The sequence below is a fragment of the Giraffa tippelskirchi genome, chromosome 1 (assembly GCF_054371585.1).
Source record: "Giraffa tippelskirchi isolate mGirTip1 chromosome 1, T2T-mGirTip1v1.2.pri, whole genome shotgun sequence".
NCBI classification, from domain to species: domain Eukaryota; kingdom Metazoa; phylum Chordata; class Mammalia; order Artiodactyla; family Giraffidae; genus Giraffa; species Giraffa tippelskirchi.
In genome coordinates, this window is record NC_137275.1 from 213,873,592 (window position 1) to 213,891,905 (window position 18,314).

The following is an 18,314-nucleotide window of genomic DNA, read 5'->3' on the forward strand; positions in this document are numbered from 1 at the left end:
AATTTGGATAGAGACTGCACATCCACCTGTGGTCCAGCTGTAGGCATGAGATCATCATACAAGTGAAGGGGGGGTGTGGATGAGACTAACTCCATACCATGTATGGAAGCTGTCTCTAAGTCAGGAGAGAGCTCATATTATTTAAGTGATCGTCCTGAAAAAATAAATAATATAAAAGATGACTTGGAGCCAGTGGAAAAAATTGCCACAGATCTCAAGAAAGGGAGCGTTGATCCTAAAAGTTGAGAGGAAAATAAGACCTCTAAAAATTGTCTAATGCAGGAACCAGAAATGTCCCCCAAAATGTATAGTATTCATAATATCTTTTGAGATTTAAACCTTTCTTAAGACAGTTAACACTTTCTATCTTGCATTATAGTTGTTTGTAACATTTATTTCCTGATACATTTTGATAACAGGGGGCATATCTTGCTTTAGAACCTAGCGCGGTGCTTGGTATGTCATAGATTCTGAATGAATGAATGAATTCCAGCAAACGACAAATGGGCTCTTTTTTCTTGTTTAGTATGTGAATATACTCATTTGTCTATGTTCCCTATGGCCTTTAAAAATAGAAAAACCACAAGGTCATTGGAATGTGGAGGAATGAGATGAAAATGGAAATGAGAAATGGATCAAATATGCCTGAAAGCGAAAATCTCAAGAGCAGTATTAAAACCCTTATTAGAAGCAGTAAATAACTGAACTGAACCAGTGCAGAAGTGAACTATTATTGGAGAAGATAAATTAGAAACCTCTCTCGACATGCAGAGAATAGGGAAAAGATATGCAAATGACAGGAGAGATATTGTTAGATATTGCAGGCAAGGAATGGATTTCCAACCTAAAAACTGTATATATTTTTGAGTTGGTAATAATAACCAGAACAGAAATCCTTGTAAAGACTCTGAAGAAGCAATTTTCTGTACTGAAATTAAGAATATGGTTGTCACACTGCAGGCAAAATGAATGACCATATTTCTGGATCACATGGATAAAGCAGATTATCTTGCAAATCTCTGTGGACATTGTCTAGCTTCATGGCCTGGAACCGTTTTCTGAGCCTCAGTTTCTTCATGTTGAAACAGTTAGTAGGAAGTTACTAGGTCCCTGCTTAGACTTGATTATCTTTTAATTTCATAAATGTTTTGAGGACTAGAGTGCCTAAAATGATGATTATTTTAACGTCACACTTGAGAAAGAGGAAGCAGTTGAGTTCGGTTTAAGTCCCTCCAACCAAGGCTGTATTTCCCCTTTAACATCATTTGCTCCAGGGTGTTAACGGGGATTCCAGGAATGTTATAAGCTCCCCAGATGTTCTCCTAATAACAGCAGGACCTCACAGCTCCGGCAGCATTCACTTCTTGCTCTGTTCCTCTCTTACAGAAGAGTTAGGGCACAAGACCTCTTCTCCTTGAACTCCTATCAAATCTGTGTGTCCCTTTAAAAGTTCCTTTAAGCCCTGCAATAATTTTTGGCTCCCTCAGCCCCTCCTTTCAGTTTAGGCATCAAGCAACTTTTCTGAGAGATTACTCAAGGCTTCAGTAAAATCTCATCAGTGAACACAGGCTTAAACAATGCCCATTTTCAGAGCCCTACTGTGGTGTTGGAGAAGACTCTTGAGAGTCCCTTGGACTGCAAGGAGATCCAACCAGTCCATCCTAAAGGAAATCAGTCCTGAATATTCACTGGAAGGACTGATGCTGAAGCTAAAACTCCAATATTTTGGCCATCTGATGCGAAGAACTGACTCATTTGAAAAGACCCTGATGCTGGGAAAGATTGAAGGTAGGAGGAGAAGAGGATGACAGAGGATGAGATGGTTAGATGGCATCACCAACTCAATGGGCATGAGTTTGAGTAAACTTCGGGAGTTGGTGATGGACAGGGAAGCCTGGCATGCTGCAGTCCATGGGGTTGCAAAGAGTCAGACATGACTGAGCGACTGAACTGAACTGAAAATGTAAAGTACTTCATGTACTTTAAATGTAAAGAGTTAGCTTTACATTTAAAATGTAAAGAGTTAGCTTTTAGGAAGTACTTGACATAAAATGGCTGGATGGCAGATCCAAATCATTTAGCACTGCCCACCACCCCCCACCCCCCAACCCTGATTGCTATCAGGCTTCCCTGGTAGCTCAGCTGGTAAAGAATATGCCTGCAATGCAGGAGACCCCGATTCAATTCCTGGGTTGGGAAGATCCGCTAGAGAAGGGATAGGCTACCCACTCCAGGATTCTTGGGTTTCCCTTATGGCTCAGCTGGTAAAGGATCCACCTGCAATGCGGGAGGCCTGGGTTTGATACCTCGGTTGGGAAGAACCCCTGGAGAAGGGAAAGGCTACCCACTCCATTATTCTGGCCTAGAGAATTCCATGGGCTGTATAGTCCATGGGGTTGCAAAAAGCCAGCACAACTGAGCGACTTTCACTTTGACTTTTCACCCACAACCTTGGAAAATTCCAGGGACAGAGGAGTCTAGCAGGCTACAGTCCATAAGATTGCAAAGAGTTGGACATGACTGAGCAACAAAACCACCACCACCACCATTTACCAGAGATAGCTATGGGCTCTGTTTGGAAAGGGACTCGTTGTTCAAAGTTTTCACTTTTTCACTTTTGTTGCCTAAAGTGAGTGCTGTCTCCCTTCTTTCTCCGTTTCCCTGATCTCTGGAGTCAATTCTAGTGGCCATATGCATGTGTGTGTGTGTGTGTGTGTGTGTGTGTGTGTGTGTGTGTGTGTGTGTGTGTGTGTGTGTGTGTGTGTATTTGCAGACATGTACAGACTTAGCTCCAAGAAGGAACAGACATGAACTGCCCCGGTCAGAATAGGCACACCCTCTCCTGTCTTGCTAGATCCCACTCCAGATTGTCTAAAAAGTTGCCCCACTGCCAGATTTTTAGCAACAATAGCAATGGGCAGACATCATCTGTGCTATAAACAATAAATACTTTTAGGGAAAAAAGTGGCTGACAGTAGAGGCCGCTGGGAAGTGTTTCAAAGGCATCTTTCCCCCCAAAGAGCGTGCAGAGGTGGAGCTGCCAAACTGCCCCAGCCTGTGCACTTGATTTACACAATGGTCTGGTTGCCCCATATGTGACCACGCAGCTTGGCGCTGGGCTTCGTCAATTCAGACCCCAGAATACAGTTTATTTGTGTTATGACTCCATCCAAAACGTTCCAGGGAAGCCAACTTCGCTCACCCCATTAAAAAGGTATACTACGTATTTTTACTAGCCTGCAGAGCTTGGCATTAGGAGGTAACAATATGTGCTTTGTTACTCCACAAGTTTGCTGCGAAGTGTGCTGTAATCTTTGCCAGGGGTCTGCAGCTCTTTCCCAAGAGAGTTCACAGCCCTGAGGAGCACTTCAAACTGCTTAACAGCCTGCCTGAGCCTTGCCTTTTATGGTATTTTTCTTCTGCACAAGGGAATGACAACCACTTAGAGTGTCAGCCAGGGAGGAACAGTTGACAGCAAAAAATCCACTCTGCTCTCAGTCCCAGGATGTCCTATCTACGTCGAACTATTGGTCTCTGAGCCCGCTCTCTGATAACGAACTTGGGAATGCCAGTAGGTTTGAAGGGAAATATGAGTCACTTAGAAACGCTTGCCTGATAATTCTCTTTTAGAGAGCACGGAAGAATGTCTTCCCCTCACTCTGGTAAGTCAGTTAATAAGCACAGGGCACAAGAAGCCCCAAATATATGGAAGAAATGGAGTAAAATACAAGGTACAGTGTAGGTGCTTGACCGCATACGCTAATGTTTTAAAAAGTTTATCTTATTGAAGTATAGTTGATTTACAATGAGGTTAATTTCTTCTGTACAGCAATGTGATTCAGTTGTACATAAATATATTCTTTTTCATATTCTTTTCCATTATGGTTTATTACAGGATATTGAATATAGTTCCCTGTGTTATACAGTAGGACATTGTTGTTTAATACGCTAATATTTAATCATTTAATTCAATCTTTAGGTCAGAGTTAACAGAAATAAATTTGCTTATTAATTATTAACTCTTGTTAATTAATGATCATTAAAACCATATTGATAGACCCTAATGCTGGGAAAGATTGAGGGCAGGAGGAGAAGGGGGCAACAGAGGATGAGATGATTGGATGGCATCACTGACTCAATGGATCATGAGTTTGAGCAAACTCTGGGAGATGGTGAAGAACCGGCAAGCCCGGTGTGCTTCAGTCCATGGGGCTGCAGAGAGTCGGACACAACTGAGCGACTGAACAACAAAAGAACCATATCGAAGTGTCCTCACATGCAGAGTACAGGGTTCTAGGCCAATAGAAAAAGTACTAACCATATTCCCTGGAGGTTGAAGGAAGGATGGCATAAATCTTGTTCAGGCACTGTTGTAAGTGTCTTAGAGCAAGTATCTTGTTTAATCATCTCGGCAACTTGATGAGGTAGTAGCATTCTTTCCTCATTTTGCAGCTGAAGACACCAAGGTACAGAGAGGTTAAGAAGCTTGTCTAAAGTCACACAGCTGGTTCATGGGAGCCTAGAGTTTAAACCCAGGCCATCTAGCTCCATGAGGGTTTTAACAGACATAGGGGTGAGGCTCAGTGGGCATGGCAGAGATGGCAGAGGGAACAAGAGCAAAAGCATGGAGGAGGGAACAGGCATGTGTCTGGTTGGAATAAAGCATATGTAAGAGGGTGGTGGGAAATCACGCCAGACATGTAAGGTACCAGTATATCGTGGCGGGCCTTGAATGCTGAGGTGAATGCTCCATCATTATTATCACTGCCACTACTACTAGTAACCATTATCTTCTAGTTTTTAAAAATTGTTTATGGCATCTGAACTAAATATGTAATAGTCTAGCTTAATTTTGCAAGCCTGAAATGGTCAGATTCACCAGCCTCATTTCTTTACCCTTGACCTATGAGTGGTTGATGTCAAGCTATCACACTGATTAAAAAAATCTCTGGTATTGGGTCTGTCATTAAAAATGCCTTCCTACATAGATGCTTTACTCCAGAAATGTTATTCAAATTCTACTTGATTCCATTTCTGAGTAATCCCTTACAAATTTGCCTGGGTAACAGTGTTTTGGGTTTAAGCAGACTTTGATATAAAACCATCCACAATCATGCAAAATCATAATAGCTGAAGAATGAAGCAGTTTTTCTTGCCAGTCACAGAGAAACATTTCTAAGTAAAAGACAAAATCATACGTGATGTCCCTAAATGTTGCCCCCGTGGGGAGGGTCCGCTAAATATTGAGTCAGGAAGTAAGATTCCTCCCATTTCTAAAAGACTATAACACTGTAATTTTAAAGACCACAAAATGGCTCCAACAAAGGTATTATTTTGACCAGTTTTATCAAAATATTTACCAGGTAGATGTCGGGGAAGAGGTGCTATGAGCCCTGGCAGACTCGCCAGCCCCTGTGCAATTTTCCTTTTGCGCTTGGTGAGCTGAGCTGCTCTTCTGCTCCAGGGGCATGTAGACTGCCCAGGTCCTTGTTCCCAGTAGGGCACTAGATTCTGTAGGCAATCAGGTACTATAAGAGGAACAACAAAAATGGACCGGGGGCGGGGGAGGTCTGCAAGATGGCAATCCCTTTGGCAAACCTTTGCTTTTTTCCTATGTCAATAAAAGATTCTGTGTTCTTTGTACCAATATCTTGTGGCTCAGCTGGTAAAGAACCCGCCTGCAATGCGGGAGATCTGGGTTCAATCCCTGAGTTGGGCAGATCCCCTGGAGAAGGGAAAGGCTACCCACTCCAGTATTCCGGCCTGGTGAATTGCATGGACTGTATAGTCCATGGGGTCGTAAATAGTCAGGCATGACTGAGCGACTTGAAAAAAAAATTAGAAACAGTCCTGATGTTTCATAAGTTAAATGGCTGACTCCGTGTGTTGTCATGTGGTGTGTCTTATTATGACTGGCAGTGACAGGTTTATGCTCTGGGTTGGGGAACTGCAGTTTTATGTTGAGATGGGATGTGTTTCCTCTTAGGGCCCCCAGGACAATGGGGCCATCTGCTTTAAGAGTGAGGCCATAGCACAGCTTTTGTTTTGCTGTCTCTATGGCACCGCCCTGGGCTGCCCATTAGCCTTTGCAGGAGTTGGCCTAACAGGTCAGGATGCCCTTCAGAAGAACCCAGGCCTTTCACAATATGCACTGGGCCACCTCCACGTTTCTTCAGCAGACTATTTAAACTGGGCACATACCCTGCCTTAGAACCACTTTCTTGGGCTTGGGCAAAGCCCTAGGGCTGGGAAACAATCCTTGGAATTGAGATTGTTCTTGTCCAGATTGCCAATGGTCTGCTCTTGAGCAAGTCTTCCTTACCTGGAGCTGATTTCCTTATCTAGGATATCATGAGCTTTATGATTTCTAAGACCAGCTATATGTGAATTGCTCTAGAAAGTGCAAATATGCTTTCATAGTTGGGGAAAAAAAATTATTTCCTAGAAATCTAGTGCTTAAGAAATTGCAGTTTTACAGCATATTTTCATGATAAAAGTTAAAGTATTAGGTAATCTTATAGAACAATTCAGGACCATTTTGCTGTTGTCTAGAATTCAACCTGTGATCTCCAGCTTGTAAATCTGACACATATTTTCTGAGCACTAATTCTATACAAGGTGCCAGGACTGAGCACTGCAATTAGGATGCAGTCACTCAGAGGCAAATAAGTCTTGGTCTTCTGCTCCTAAGAACCATAGTCAACCTGTTTCTGTCTCTGTGTATTCAGACACCTTGGCTAATGTCAAAGGTTCCTACGTTGGAGCTCTTGGCTTTAATTCCTGGATGCCCTTTGGCATTTAGAGCCTAAACAGCTCCAGGCTGGTAGACATCACTGACACAGCTTTATTGCTCCCACAAGAGAAGACTGCTCCTTCAATCTGCCTGAGTGTAGAGCAGTGATTTGTGGGGCCAATATTGCCAGATCTCCTGAGTTACCAAGAAAAACCCAGAAGTCTAGATTGTAGATAAACCCCTATATGATTATATTTAAGCACAGAAAGACAAGAAACCAAAGGAGCCACATGAAATAAGAAATGACACAGAAAGGTCTGTTACTTCCCTTATCTTTAGATAAAGACAACCTACAAAGATGCCCCTGACATTAGCATGTTGGTTCCTGTTTAAGAAAGGAAAATAAAGAAGAAATATATAAAAATTTAACATTCATATAGTTATGCAGAAGTAGTATAACATTAGAGGCTTCCCTGGGCTTCCCTGGTGGTTCAGGTGGAAAAGAATCTGCATGCAATGTGGGAGACCCAGGTTTGATTCCTGGGTTGGGAAGATCCCCTGGAGAAGGAACTGGCAATCCAGCCCAGTATTCTTGCCTGGAGAATTCCATGGCAGACCATGGGGTCACAAAGAGTTGGACATGACTAAGCGGCTAGATGACGTGATGTGAGTATAATGTTAAGAAAATAGCAAAAAAGAGAAAGAAACAGAGAAAATAAAATGTTCTGTGTCATATGAAAAAAATCATGTAGTACCAAGTAACCAAGTAAGGTACCTAAATTAGAATTCCCAAAGGTGGCCAACCAGTAGAGACAAATCTCATTTCCCTCTCATCCTGAGGGCTGTGTGTGTATATGTGTGTACACACGTGTGTGTATGTATACGTGTGTGTGTATACCAGGCAGCTAGCCTGAATGTGTGAACTTGGGCTAGAGAAAGGGAATGGTTGGCTTGCGGCAAACTGGGTTGTGTCTTTTCTAAAGATCTTTAGCAGATGGATTCTACTTGACTCCAGCAAATTGTTTCCATGCAGACATTTGTAAAATGTTGGCAACCAATTTAAGACATTTTTTTAAAAGACATAATCTGGCCCCAACAAAGCAAGTCTTGGTCACTAATTTGCAACCTCTTTTCAGAGCATCTTTCAGAACTTTTTATCTTCAGTTCATGATGGGAAGGAGTAAGTGCCAAGTTAAGACAAATTTCTTTCCCAATGAAGAAACTCCAGACAGAAGCTAGAGCAGACAGACTCTTATACCTCTGCCCCTCTGTCACCCCCACTTCAGGTTTCCTGTGCAAAGTGTACAATCTACTTACTGTGCTATGTTCACGTGACTCTTTCAGAATATACCTTCATCCAGCCTAACCTACCTAACAATCCTAGATTTGTCCAGGCAACTCTATTTAGTCTCCCTCTCAATATTCTGCTCAGAAAATGTCTAAACTGGGTGAGAACTCCAGTTGAGTTGGGCATATGGAAGGATATCTTCAAAGCTAAATCTGCTCTAAATAACCATGATAAGAAAAAACAGTTTAATAATAAATTATTCAAATAGACACTCATTCTTGAAACATTTTAAGGATGTTTACATTGAAACCAGATGCCTCCTCCACAGACAGCCCCCCATTTCTGTTGATTTAACAGCTCTCCAGCTCACTTCAGTTTTCTCAGTGGGATCTTTGTTTCACTCACAAGTAGAAAGAATGTTTCTTTTGTTTGCTTTCCTTCCCCATCAGTGCCGCCAGCCTCTGGAGGGAACTCCGGCCGTGCTGTGACTTGGCCAGCAACCCTTTCGTTTCACTCCTGAAAGTCACGTGCACGTGTAAATCCTTTCTGATGCACCACGTGCTTCGGCTTTTCCTAGGGCCCTTTCCCCCTGTGTGGTTGGAATTTTGCAGCAGTTTGAGCAACCATTAGCCAATGCTCCCGAATAAAGTTGAGTCAACTCAGGAAACCCATCTCCTAGCAAGGTGAAGCTAGGATTTCTAGGGAATTTTTGGCCCTTCGAAAATGTCATCTGAACCCAAAGCTTTTATTTCTAATCTGAGCTGAATCCATAGCCAAGCAAAGAGCTGGAAGACTTATTTGTTCAAATGCCTGCGGCTATTGGCCTGGGGGAGTCAAGGGAGTCGAGCTTTTCTCAAGGGTTCCCTATTCTTTCTTGGTTGGTTGGCAGCTTCTCCAGAATGAAGAAGAATCTAAGAAAAAGTAAATGGCAGAAAGATCACTCAGCAGACTTTTCCACTCGCGCTTTAATTTGACCTGGTTCATCCATTTGTCTATTCAAAAAGATATTTATTTAGCATCTATTACATATTACCAGGCTTTATGCTAGGTACTGTGAGCAGTGAATATCTCCTGGTGGGGGTGAGAGAAGAGGCCAGAAAATTAAATTGTGGCAAATGACATGGAGAGAAACACATAGGATAATGGTCAACCAGGAAAGGCATCCAATGTAGATTAGGGAAGAAGGAAGGTAAACTAAGAGAAGACTTCCGGAAGGAGGTCAAGCCTGGAGTGACCATGAGTAGGAACCAGAAGGATCAGGGCTTCATACACATCCCTGTGCATGGGAATCATCTGGGGGTTTTGTTATCCTAAGGATTCTGATTCCAGAGGTCTGGAGGGGAGCCTCAGTGTCTGGATTTCTAATATATCTGGATGATTGCCTCTCATCAGCCTATGAAGAGCTTTTTCATTCTGACAGTGGGGTAGTATTTTCTGGGACGATGTATAAAAACTCATTTAACCCAGGGAGGGGCATACATTTACTATTACAGACGGAACTGCAGTGAATAACATGATACAGATCATTTTGCACATGGATGAGCTGTAGGATATGATTCGTGGAAGAGGAATTGCTGGGTCAAAATCATAGTGATTTGTAATGTTAATAGACATCCCCAAATGCTTCTGCATAAAGGTTGTCCCAGGAGTAGCTGATTTTTCCTAAACTCTCTAATGAGGGTGTTTCCTGTACTGTGTTAACAAACTTAGTAAACTTTTTTTTTTAACCTGCCCAATGAGTACAAAATAGTACAGCTTTAATCTGCCATTCTCTTAGCCTGAGTGAGTTTAAGCATCTTTTCATATGTTTCAAGGCTATTTGTACTTTCTCTTCTATGAACTGTCTATTCATTCACTTTGCCCAATTTTTTTTTTTCCGGGACTGTTGATCATGTCTCACTGATTCATAGGAGTGCGTATTAAGAGAAGTACCATTTGGCTAATTACACTGAGATTGAACATCTTTTTATCTGATTAAGAGTCACTGTATTTTCTCTCCTGAACTGTCCATTTACATAGTTTCCTCCACCCCCGCCCCCTTTCTTTTCGATTGTTGATCTTTTTCTTGTTGATTTATAGAGTCACTTGTGAGTCACAGAATCTAAGTTTTCAGATCCTTTTCCAACCTCTTACACTAGGACATGTTGTCTCCTTTAGTGACATTCTACTTTTCTTCATTTCATTAAATGGAAGAACATTTATAAGTGGACATGTAAAAGCAATTTCCTATGGACCGCAAACTCAGGAAACGTTGCCTCAAAACTGATGGTTTTTTAAGGGGCAAGATAATGTGAATCATTTAATCTCTGGTAAATGCATTACAATGTGCAAACTTTTAGAATAGAAGAATAATCAAGCTTAAAATTTATGAGCAATTTATAAACAGAGACTGGAGTCTAAGATATTGATCATAGTTGGTAGAGAAGAAAAAAAAACTCAGTGATTAATTGCACTCTTCAGACCAGTTAAAATGCAGTCTCTTCCATGATATATGTCTTGGTGTCCTGGATGAATGTTTCTCTGAATTCCCGGAGAACTTGTTTAGGAGGAGTATCAATGTCTGTCTTTATTATAGTCAGTTTCTTAGAAGAGTATTCCCAGGAGGATTGCTCATTTCCTGTACTGATCATAGATTTTTTTTCTTAAAGGAAATCTTGATGGCCCCAAGCCACAGTTTTCTTTGACTCTAAAGTCAGGTTTATTGAGATATAAATTCCATACAGTAAAAGTCACCCTTTTCAAGTATACAGTTCAGTGAATGCTGACAAGTACATACAGGTGTGTTATCACCTGAAAAATCAAGATACAGAACATTTCCATTCTCACAAATTGTTTGTTCCCTTGACCCCTTTGCCATCAATTCCCTCTCTCCATTCTTCTCAGCTTCTATCAATCACTGATCTGATTTTTGACCCTATGCTGCTGCTGCTGCTGCTGCTGCTGCTGCGTCGCTTCAGTCGTGTCCGACTCTGTGCGACCCCATAGAAGGCAGCCCGCCAGGCTCCGCCGTCCCTGGGATTCTCCAGGCGAGAACACTGGAGTGGGTTGCCATTTCCTTCTCCAATGCATGAAAATGAGAAGTGAAAGTGAAGTGGCTCAGTCGTGTCCGACTCTTAGCGACCCCATGGACTGCAGCCTACCAGGCTCCTCTGTCCATGGGATTTTCCAGGCAAGAGTACTGGAGTGGGGTGCCATTGCCTTCTCCGTTTGCCCCTATAGTTTTGCCTTATCCAGAATGTCACATAACAGGAATCATTCATTCTGTAACTTTTTGTGTGTGGCTATTTTCACCCTCAGCCACAGTACTTTGCAATTAAACACAGAGAAAACAATTTCCTCATTGCTTTGTGGGATTTAGGCTAAGTAAATTCCACAAAGCAAAATCATACCAAAATTCACCAAAATCATACCAGTGGTTAGACAATGGCCACAAGGCAGAAGTGAAAAGGAAAGAGGAAGAGACAGAAACTCAAGGAAGCTTAATATTGCTTGTAATATTCTTTACTACTTTGAAAATGTTACTTTGCAAGGAGCATTTTCAGTATGCCCATTGTTTTGTGTAATCTGCATGACAATCTTATACCTTGTTATCAGTCTCATTCTGCAGATGAGGACACTGAGGTTCAGAGTCTGTAAGTGATTTGTCCCCAAGCAGAACCCTACCTAGTAAGTGGAATACTGACATTGAACTGAGCTCTGATTTGAAAGATTTTGTTTTGCGGCTTTCTCCAGGCTCCTTTGCCCACAGGGTCTAGTGGGGGAAGAGTTGACAGGAAGACCCATCAGCTCCCCAAGGATGAGTTTCTCTCTTCATTCACATAGAAACTCATTCTCTGGAAGGCCAAAAGCTAGCCCTGAGACCACCATATAGCAGGTGCTCATTAAATATTGTTAAATGAACCAGTAAAAGAGGAATCTATCTTTCTGATCCTCCCAATGCAAATGCACTGAGTATTCCTTCCCACTAGCTCACTGGGAGTTTTCCAATGGTTACATTTTTATGTTTCCTTTTTTTACTCAAAGGAAAATGCAAATTATTTCCCAATCCTATGATTTGGTGTCATCCTAGCACACGGATTGAGTGACTGTAAGCGAGTTCCAACTATTCCCTTTTGGATTGTCTGTCATTTGAGTGAAGGTTTGGGTTCATTAAAGACCACCCCAGAGGCATGAGTCAGTTAATCATTGCGTACTATGTTCTATAGCTAGATCATGAGGAGTTAAAGTCACCCTTAAGTAAAATGGACTTAATATGAATACCTAGAAATGATCTTAGTAAATACTTAGTGTCTTAGATATATTTGAATAGAAGATAGGCTATATGTAAAATAGTATTGAAATGAAAGGAAAATCTAATCTTACAGTATCTTAAGTTGCTGGCAAACCCATTGGGTACATGGTAAATTTTTTCCCAGATAAGATGACTGCTTTTCTAAAAACAATCTGAATGTTTGAAAACAGATGAAAATGTCAGGACTGATGAAAATTCCACTTGGTAAAATGTCGTGAAATGATGTCTGAGAACAAAGATAAACAACGTAAAACATTGTATTATATTATATAAACCTGTGTGCTTCCTAAAGGGAGTTTTACAGTATTTCAGGGAACTCTGGGAAGCTTTTGAGCCTTTGAATTTTTCATTATTCCTTTACATAATTATGTCTCTAAAATGGTTCCATTTTTGGCAATGAACTTGGTTCAGTGGAAGTGTGGTGGCACCTGGGTTGTAGGTCTGCATCTATTTTTTTGATTTAAAATATTTATCTTTTTAATATCCTGGACCTTTCCAATGAAATTTCATGTCAGAGTATTTAATAAAAGTCCATTTTAATACTAGATGTGTGGAATCATGCTAATATCCACCTTTAAATGAATTGATCAGTTATGCTGACTGGCACATTTGCCATCGCAGACCCACAGAGGAAATTGTAGGAGCTGGCTATTTCTTGAAATAGCAATGTGTGCCGTGCTCAGTCGCTTCAGTCGTGTCCAACTCTTTGTGACCCCATCAACTCTAGCCCGGCAGACTCCTCTGTCCATGGGATTCTCCGGGTAAGGATACTGGAATGGGTTGCCATGCCCTTCTCTAGGGGGTCCTCCTGACAGGGATCAAACCTGTGTCTCTTGTGTCTCCTGCACTGCAGGCAGATTCTTTACTGCTGAGCCACTGGAGAAGCCCCTGAAATAGCAATGTATACCCCTATATGGCAATAACACAGTAGATTCTGTGCTTTATCGTTGTAGCCCAGGCTCATATAACTCACTCAGTGCAGGCCAGGAAAAAAGAAAAAAACCTAAGTTATTATAAAGGAGCAAAAGGTATTTTTGCATGCTTTTTTTTTTTTTTGGTCCCAGCCTTGAGCTGAGAGAATGGGAAATGTTTTAAAAGGAAAGAGGAAGAAAACAGCACTGAGGAAGCTGTAACCTTTTCCCTTGGAAGACATGGTTTTCCTCCCAGCCCTTGACCTGGATGCCTCACCTCCTCGTTTTACAGGGAGATGGAGATGGTGGGAGGAGAGAAGCAGGGATGCTGAGAGCAGAGACCAGAATAAACACGAGAACCTGGGATCAGAAGAAGTTTCTGTGCTGGGTGAGAGCTCAAAGATGTAAGAAAAGCCAGAGCTGACATGGAGAAGAGTGGGCAGTGAGACCACTTTCTAGGGAATCAACAAGAGTAGGGCCGTTCTGAGGACATATCTGGGGTGAGCCAAGGAGGACTTCTTGAGAAGCGAGTGCAAAGTGCAGGGCGAGAGTTGGCAGGTGAGGACATCTTGGGGGGTGGTGTGGCAGGGAAGACAGAGGCTGATGGAAACTAGAAGATGGAGGCTCCACAGCACCTGAAATCTGGGAGGCTCCATTCCTCCTGCCTGCCCTCCAGATGCCCAGTGAATTGCCAGGTCCTAGTCATTCTTCCCACCTCCTCAAGTCTCCTCCTTCCTCTCCATCTGTCTGACATGAGACCAGGGAGCGGAAAGCACAGGCTCTGCTCCCAGACTGCCTGCGTGAGAAAACTGCTCAGCCACTTACTGGTTTATAACCCCGAGTAAATGACCAAGCCTCCCTCTGCCTCAGTGTTTTCATCTGATAGATGGGAATGCTGCTGCTAGTACTTACCTTATGGAATGTTGGGGGTGCTACAGGAACCAGCAACCTCTGGAGCACTCACCAGGTGCCTGGCATAGGGTCAGTAGTTGATTTTAGTTGCTGTGTTAGTTTCCTAGGGCAAATGTAACAAACTACCACAGACAGAGGGAGGAGTGGGCTTAAAACAACAGAAGTGTATTCTCTCAGAGTTCTGGAAGTCAGAAGTCTGAAGTTAAGGAGTCAACATGGTTGATTCCTTCCGGAGGTTCTGAGGGAGAATTTGTCCCATGTCCTTCTCCTAGGTTCTGGTGGCTACCACCAGAATCCTTGACGACCCTTGGCCGGTTGGCTTCCTAACTCCAGTCTCTGGCTTTGTCTTCATTCGGCTTTCCCCTCTGGGTCTGTGTGTCTCAAATCTCCTTCTCCTTTCTCTTATAAAGACACCAGTCTTTGGGGTGAGGGTCCACCCTCAACACAGGATGCCCTCATAGCAAGATCCTTAACTGCATCTGCAAAGTCTCTGTTTCCTGATAAGGTCATGTTAACAAGTGCTGAGGACTAGAACTTGGACATATCTTTCAGGGATTATTCAATCCAATACAGTTATCATAGCTATTATTTTCACGTCAGGAACTTCTCATTTCTTTTCTAGACTCTGAAAATAGTCTCCATGCCTCTGGGCTTTACCCAAACATCTGTTCTTAATAAGTATCCCCAGTGACCTTTCCAAAGTGATTCCCCTGTTTACCCACTTTGGTCGCTCCCCATCACCCGCAGGAGGACATGTGATCTGCTGAGCGGGGCTGTGACCTGGTCCTGCCTCATCTCTGCAGTGCCATCTCCCACCTTCCTCCACCTTGCACATCCCTTTTCAAAACAGGATAGCTTCTAGTGTCCCAAACACAACGGCACTCTCTCACACTTCCTGGTCCTTGCACAGCCTGTCCCCTCCCTATGGACCATCCTCCTCCCTACTGGGAGCATACGCATCCTTTGATATTCTGTCCTCAAATTTCCCCCCCTCTGGGAAGCCATCCTGGACCCTCCCCTGGCAGCACCCCCAGCTACCAGGAATTGGCTTCCTCCCCTTTACCCCTAGTGCCTCTTGAACTTATCCCTGTCATCAAACTTCATTCATTGTTTTGTAAAGGTGTGTCAATGTAAAGGTGTGTTTAATGTTTCCATTGCTCCTTGAGGATTGTGCCTTACTCAGCTCTGTACCTCAATGCCAGGCAGTAAACTGTTGAATACTGGTTGGTTGGTTGGATGGAAGGATGGATGGGCAGGTGGATATATAAATAGATGGATGAATGGGTAAATGGTTGGATGTCTACATAGATGGATGGATGGATAGATGTGGATGGATGGGTGAATGGATGGATGGATGAATAACAACTGGGTAAAGGAAAACTCTTGAGTCAGGGATCATGTGGAACCACAAGGTGAAACCTGGATTAAATCTGGGACAATTTGTGGTTAAAAGATCTGACCAGTTTTTAGAGGACTGAATGTGACTACTCAAGGCTCGTATCTGAGTAGTATAAACTACCAACAGGTATGTGTTAAAACATTCTAGTACATAATACCCAAAGTAACTACTGAGAAAATTCATCACAGCTCCCTAGAGTACTCTGATTCTTCTTGATTTCCAAAGTTCTAAATTAAAGAAGCCCCTTAGGGAGTAGATAAATTGTGGTTCTCATATATTATACTCTAGTATGAAAAAGATTCAGCTGTTGCATAAGTTTAGACTGTGGCTCCCTAGGCCTCATGCCCCAGAGATTCTGATAAAGTCAATCTGTGGCAGGCTCAGTGATTTGTGGAGAGGTTAAAAGCACAGATTTCACTCTGCCACATCCACCTTCTGTAACCTTAGATGGTTTCTTGATTCTTCATCTCTGAAGTGGAGAAAATAATAGTACCTCTTTGTAGGACTGGGATGAGTTAATATAGTGATAACAAGAGTTTGACATGTGTAAGTTCTTGATGAGGTTACCTGCAATGTTTGCTATCATCATCATTATCAGTGAAATTCTAGATCAGTGGCTCTTAATCCCAGCTGCATAATAAAATTTGAAAACAGATGCTACTGTAGGTGGTCTGGAGGAAAGCAGCCCAGGTCTATTGTGCTGTCACAGTTAAGACCTGGTTGGCCCTAGACTGTTCTTGTTCAGTCACTCTGTCTTGTCCGACTCTGCATCCTCATGAACGGCAGCACACCAGGCTTCCCTGTCCTTCACCACCTCCCAGAGTTTGCTCAAACTCATGTCCATTGAGTTGGTGATGCCATCCAACCATCTCATCCTCTGTTGCTTCCTTCTCCTCCCCTCAATCTTTCCCAGCATCAGGGTCTTTTCTAATGAGTCAGCTCTTCACCTCAAGTGGCCAAAGTATTGGAACTTCAGTTTCAGCACCAGTCCTTCCAATAAATATACAGGGTTGATTTCCTTTAGGATTGACTGGTTTGATCTCCTTGCTGTCCAGGGAACTCTCAAGACTTCTCCAACACCACATTTCAAAAGCATCAATTCTTCAGTGCTCAGCCTTCTTTATGGTCCCACTCTCACATCTGTGAGACATAACTACTGGAAAAACCATAGCTTTGACTATATGGGCCTTTGTGTTGGCCCTAGATTGGAGCTTCTCAAATTTGAATCTGCCCAAAGATCACCAGGGAGTCTTATAAACATTCAGATTTTGATTCAGTACGTTTCAGGCCAGTGAGAAGCTGCATGTCAACATTGACACGGTTGTTGCTGTCCACAGACCACACAAGGAGTAGTGAGACTTTGGGGTAAACCCCTGAGCCCAAGCAGATGAGACCTGCAGCTTGGTCGGGGGTTTGATGTCAGCACCAGGACTGATTGTGACAGAGGCCATGTGGTTGCTGGTTACAGCCAGGTCCATCACATCCCAGTGCCGGGAAGCTCCGCCATCCCTCACAAATTCAGCCAGACCCTGAGAGGAGAGGCAGACAGGCTTTCTCTGACTTCCTCAGTAAGATATGTCAAATGAACATTCATTACAGTCCCAGGAGTCCTTTCAGAGGCATTTAAGGAAATACTGCACATTTAGCACTTAGCTCTTCAGATTTCAGAGTTCTGGGTCATCATCTTGCCCACAAAAGGGCCATTTGTTTGTGCCTAAACTGCTGAGTCAATTACACTGCCGAGCGGGGATCATCGTTTTGTTGCCTCTGTTTTTGGCACAAACAACTTGAGGGTTTTCCAGTCATTGGTAAGTGCCGAAGTCCCTGGCTCTTGATACAGCCCAGGTGTTATGGCTTGGAGACCTACAGTCAGACCAGGTTGGGGAGGGGGTGGGAGTTTAAAATCTGAGCCGGCTAACAGGTGTAGGAGTTAGTTCTTAACTCTCTAAGATGGCATCTGCATCTTTTTGAAAGCTCACTGAGATTTTCTCCAAGTAGCCCACTGCAAGCTTTAAGTTGTAAGCAGAGGCCCTCGCTGCCTGGGTGTACAAGGTGGCTTCACAGCATCGTGAAGTCACACTGATGAAGGCAGAGCTGAGAGCATCTTCACTCACTGTGCATGTAGTTCATGCTACATTGTCCTTTCACTGCATGTTGATGAGGCAAAATTGTGAGTCACTTAAATATCTGCTGTGTAGTTGCTCAGTCGTGTCCGACTCTTTGCGACCCCATGGACTGTAGCCCACCAGGCTCCTCTGTCCATGGGATTTTCCAGGCAAGAATACTGCAGTGGGTTGCCATTTCCTTCTTCCAGGGGATCTTCCCAACCCAGGAATCGAACCCACATCTCCTGCAATGGCAGGCAGATGCTTTACCTCTGAGCCACCCGGGGATCCCAAATATCCTTTTACAAAGACTTATTTTTTACATGACACACCTATCCTTTAGATTTTCATTTCGTATTTTATGATTCCTGAGATCTGGAATCAACATTAATTACAATTTTAGAAGGCATGCATTATTTATCATCTTCATCACCAGAGTAATAAAAGCCAACACAGGCCTCCCCCATGAACCCCGTAAGGTACATGATATTAACCTGAGTTTACCTAGGATGAAATTGAGGAAACTTAAGTACCTCACCCAGGGTCCCCCATTTAGTAAATATAGAGCTGATTTTGAACCCAGAACATCCTGGCACCAATGCTCTTAACAGGAACGCTGCCACTCAGTGTTTGTGAGAGCGCTTAGGACCTGCCAGGCACAGGGCTTGACACAGA

At 43.0% G+C, this 18,314-nt stretch overlaps 1 protein-coding gene and 1 long non-coding RNA gene across 12 annotated transcripts in view; one reads left to right on the forward strand and one right to left on the reverse strand.

Moving 5' to 3' along the window:
• The window catches only part of PALM2AKAP2 (PALM2 and AKAP2 fusion), a 473,479-nt gene that overhangs the window by 81,192 nt on the left and 373,973 nt on the right, over positions 1-18,314 (forward strand). Inside the window, exon 1 of one of the 11 annotated variants that reach the window (XM_081526558.1) lies at positions 17,020-17,342. The exons of the other annotated variants lie outside the window; for them this stretch is intronic. The gene's annotated coding sequence lies outside the window, so the exon portion shown is untranslated. Of the gene's footprint in view, positions 1-17,019; positions 17,343-18,314 lie in introns of those variants that run through there. 11 annotated transcript variants of the gene reach the window in all.
• On the reverse strand, positions 8,294-17,597 carry LOC145520346 (uncharacterized). Its single transcript, XR_014064421.1, has 2 exons — positions 14,136-17,597; positions 8,294-8,932 (listed from the first exon to the last, which is right to left on the reverse strand). It is a non-coding gene; the product is annotated as an uncharacterized LOC145520346 (long non-coding RNA).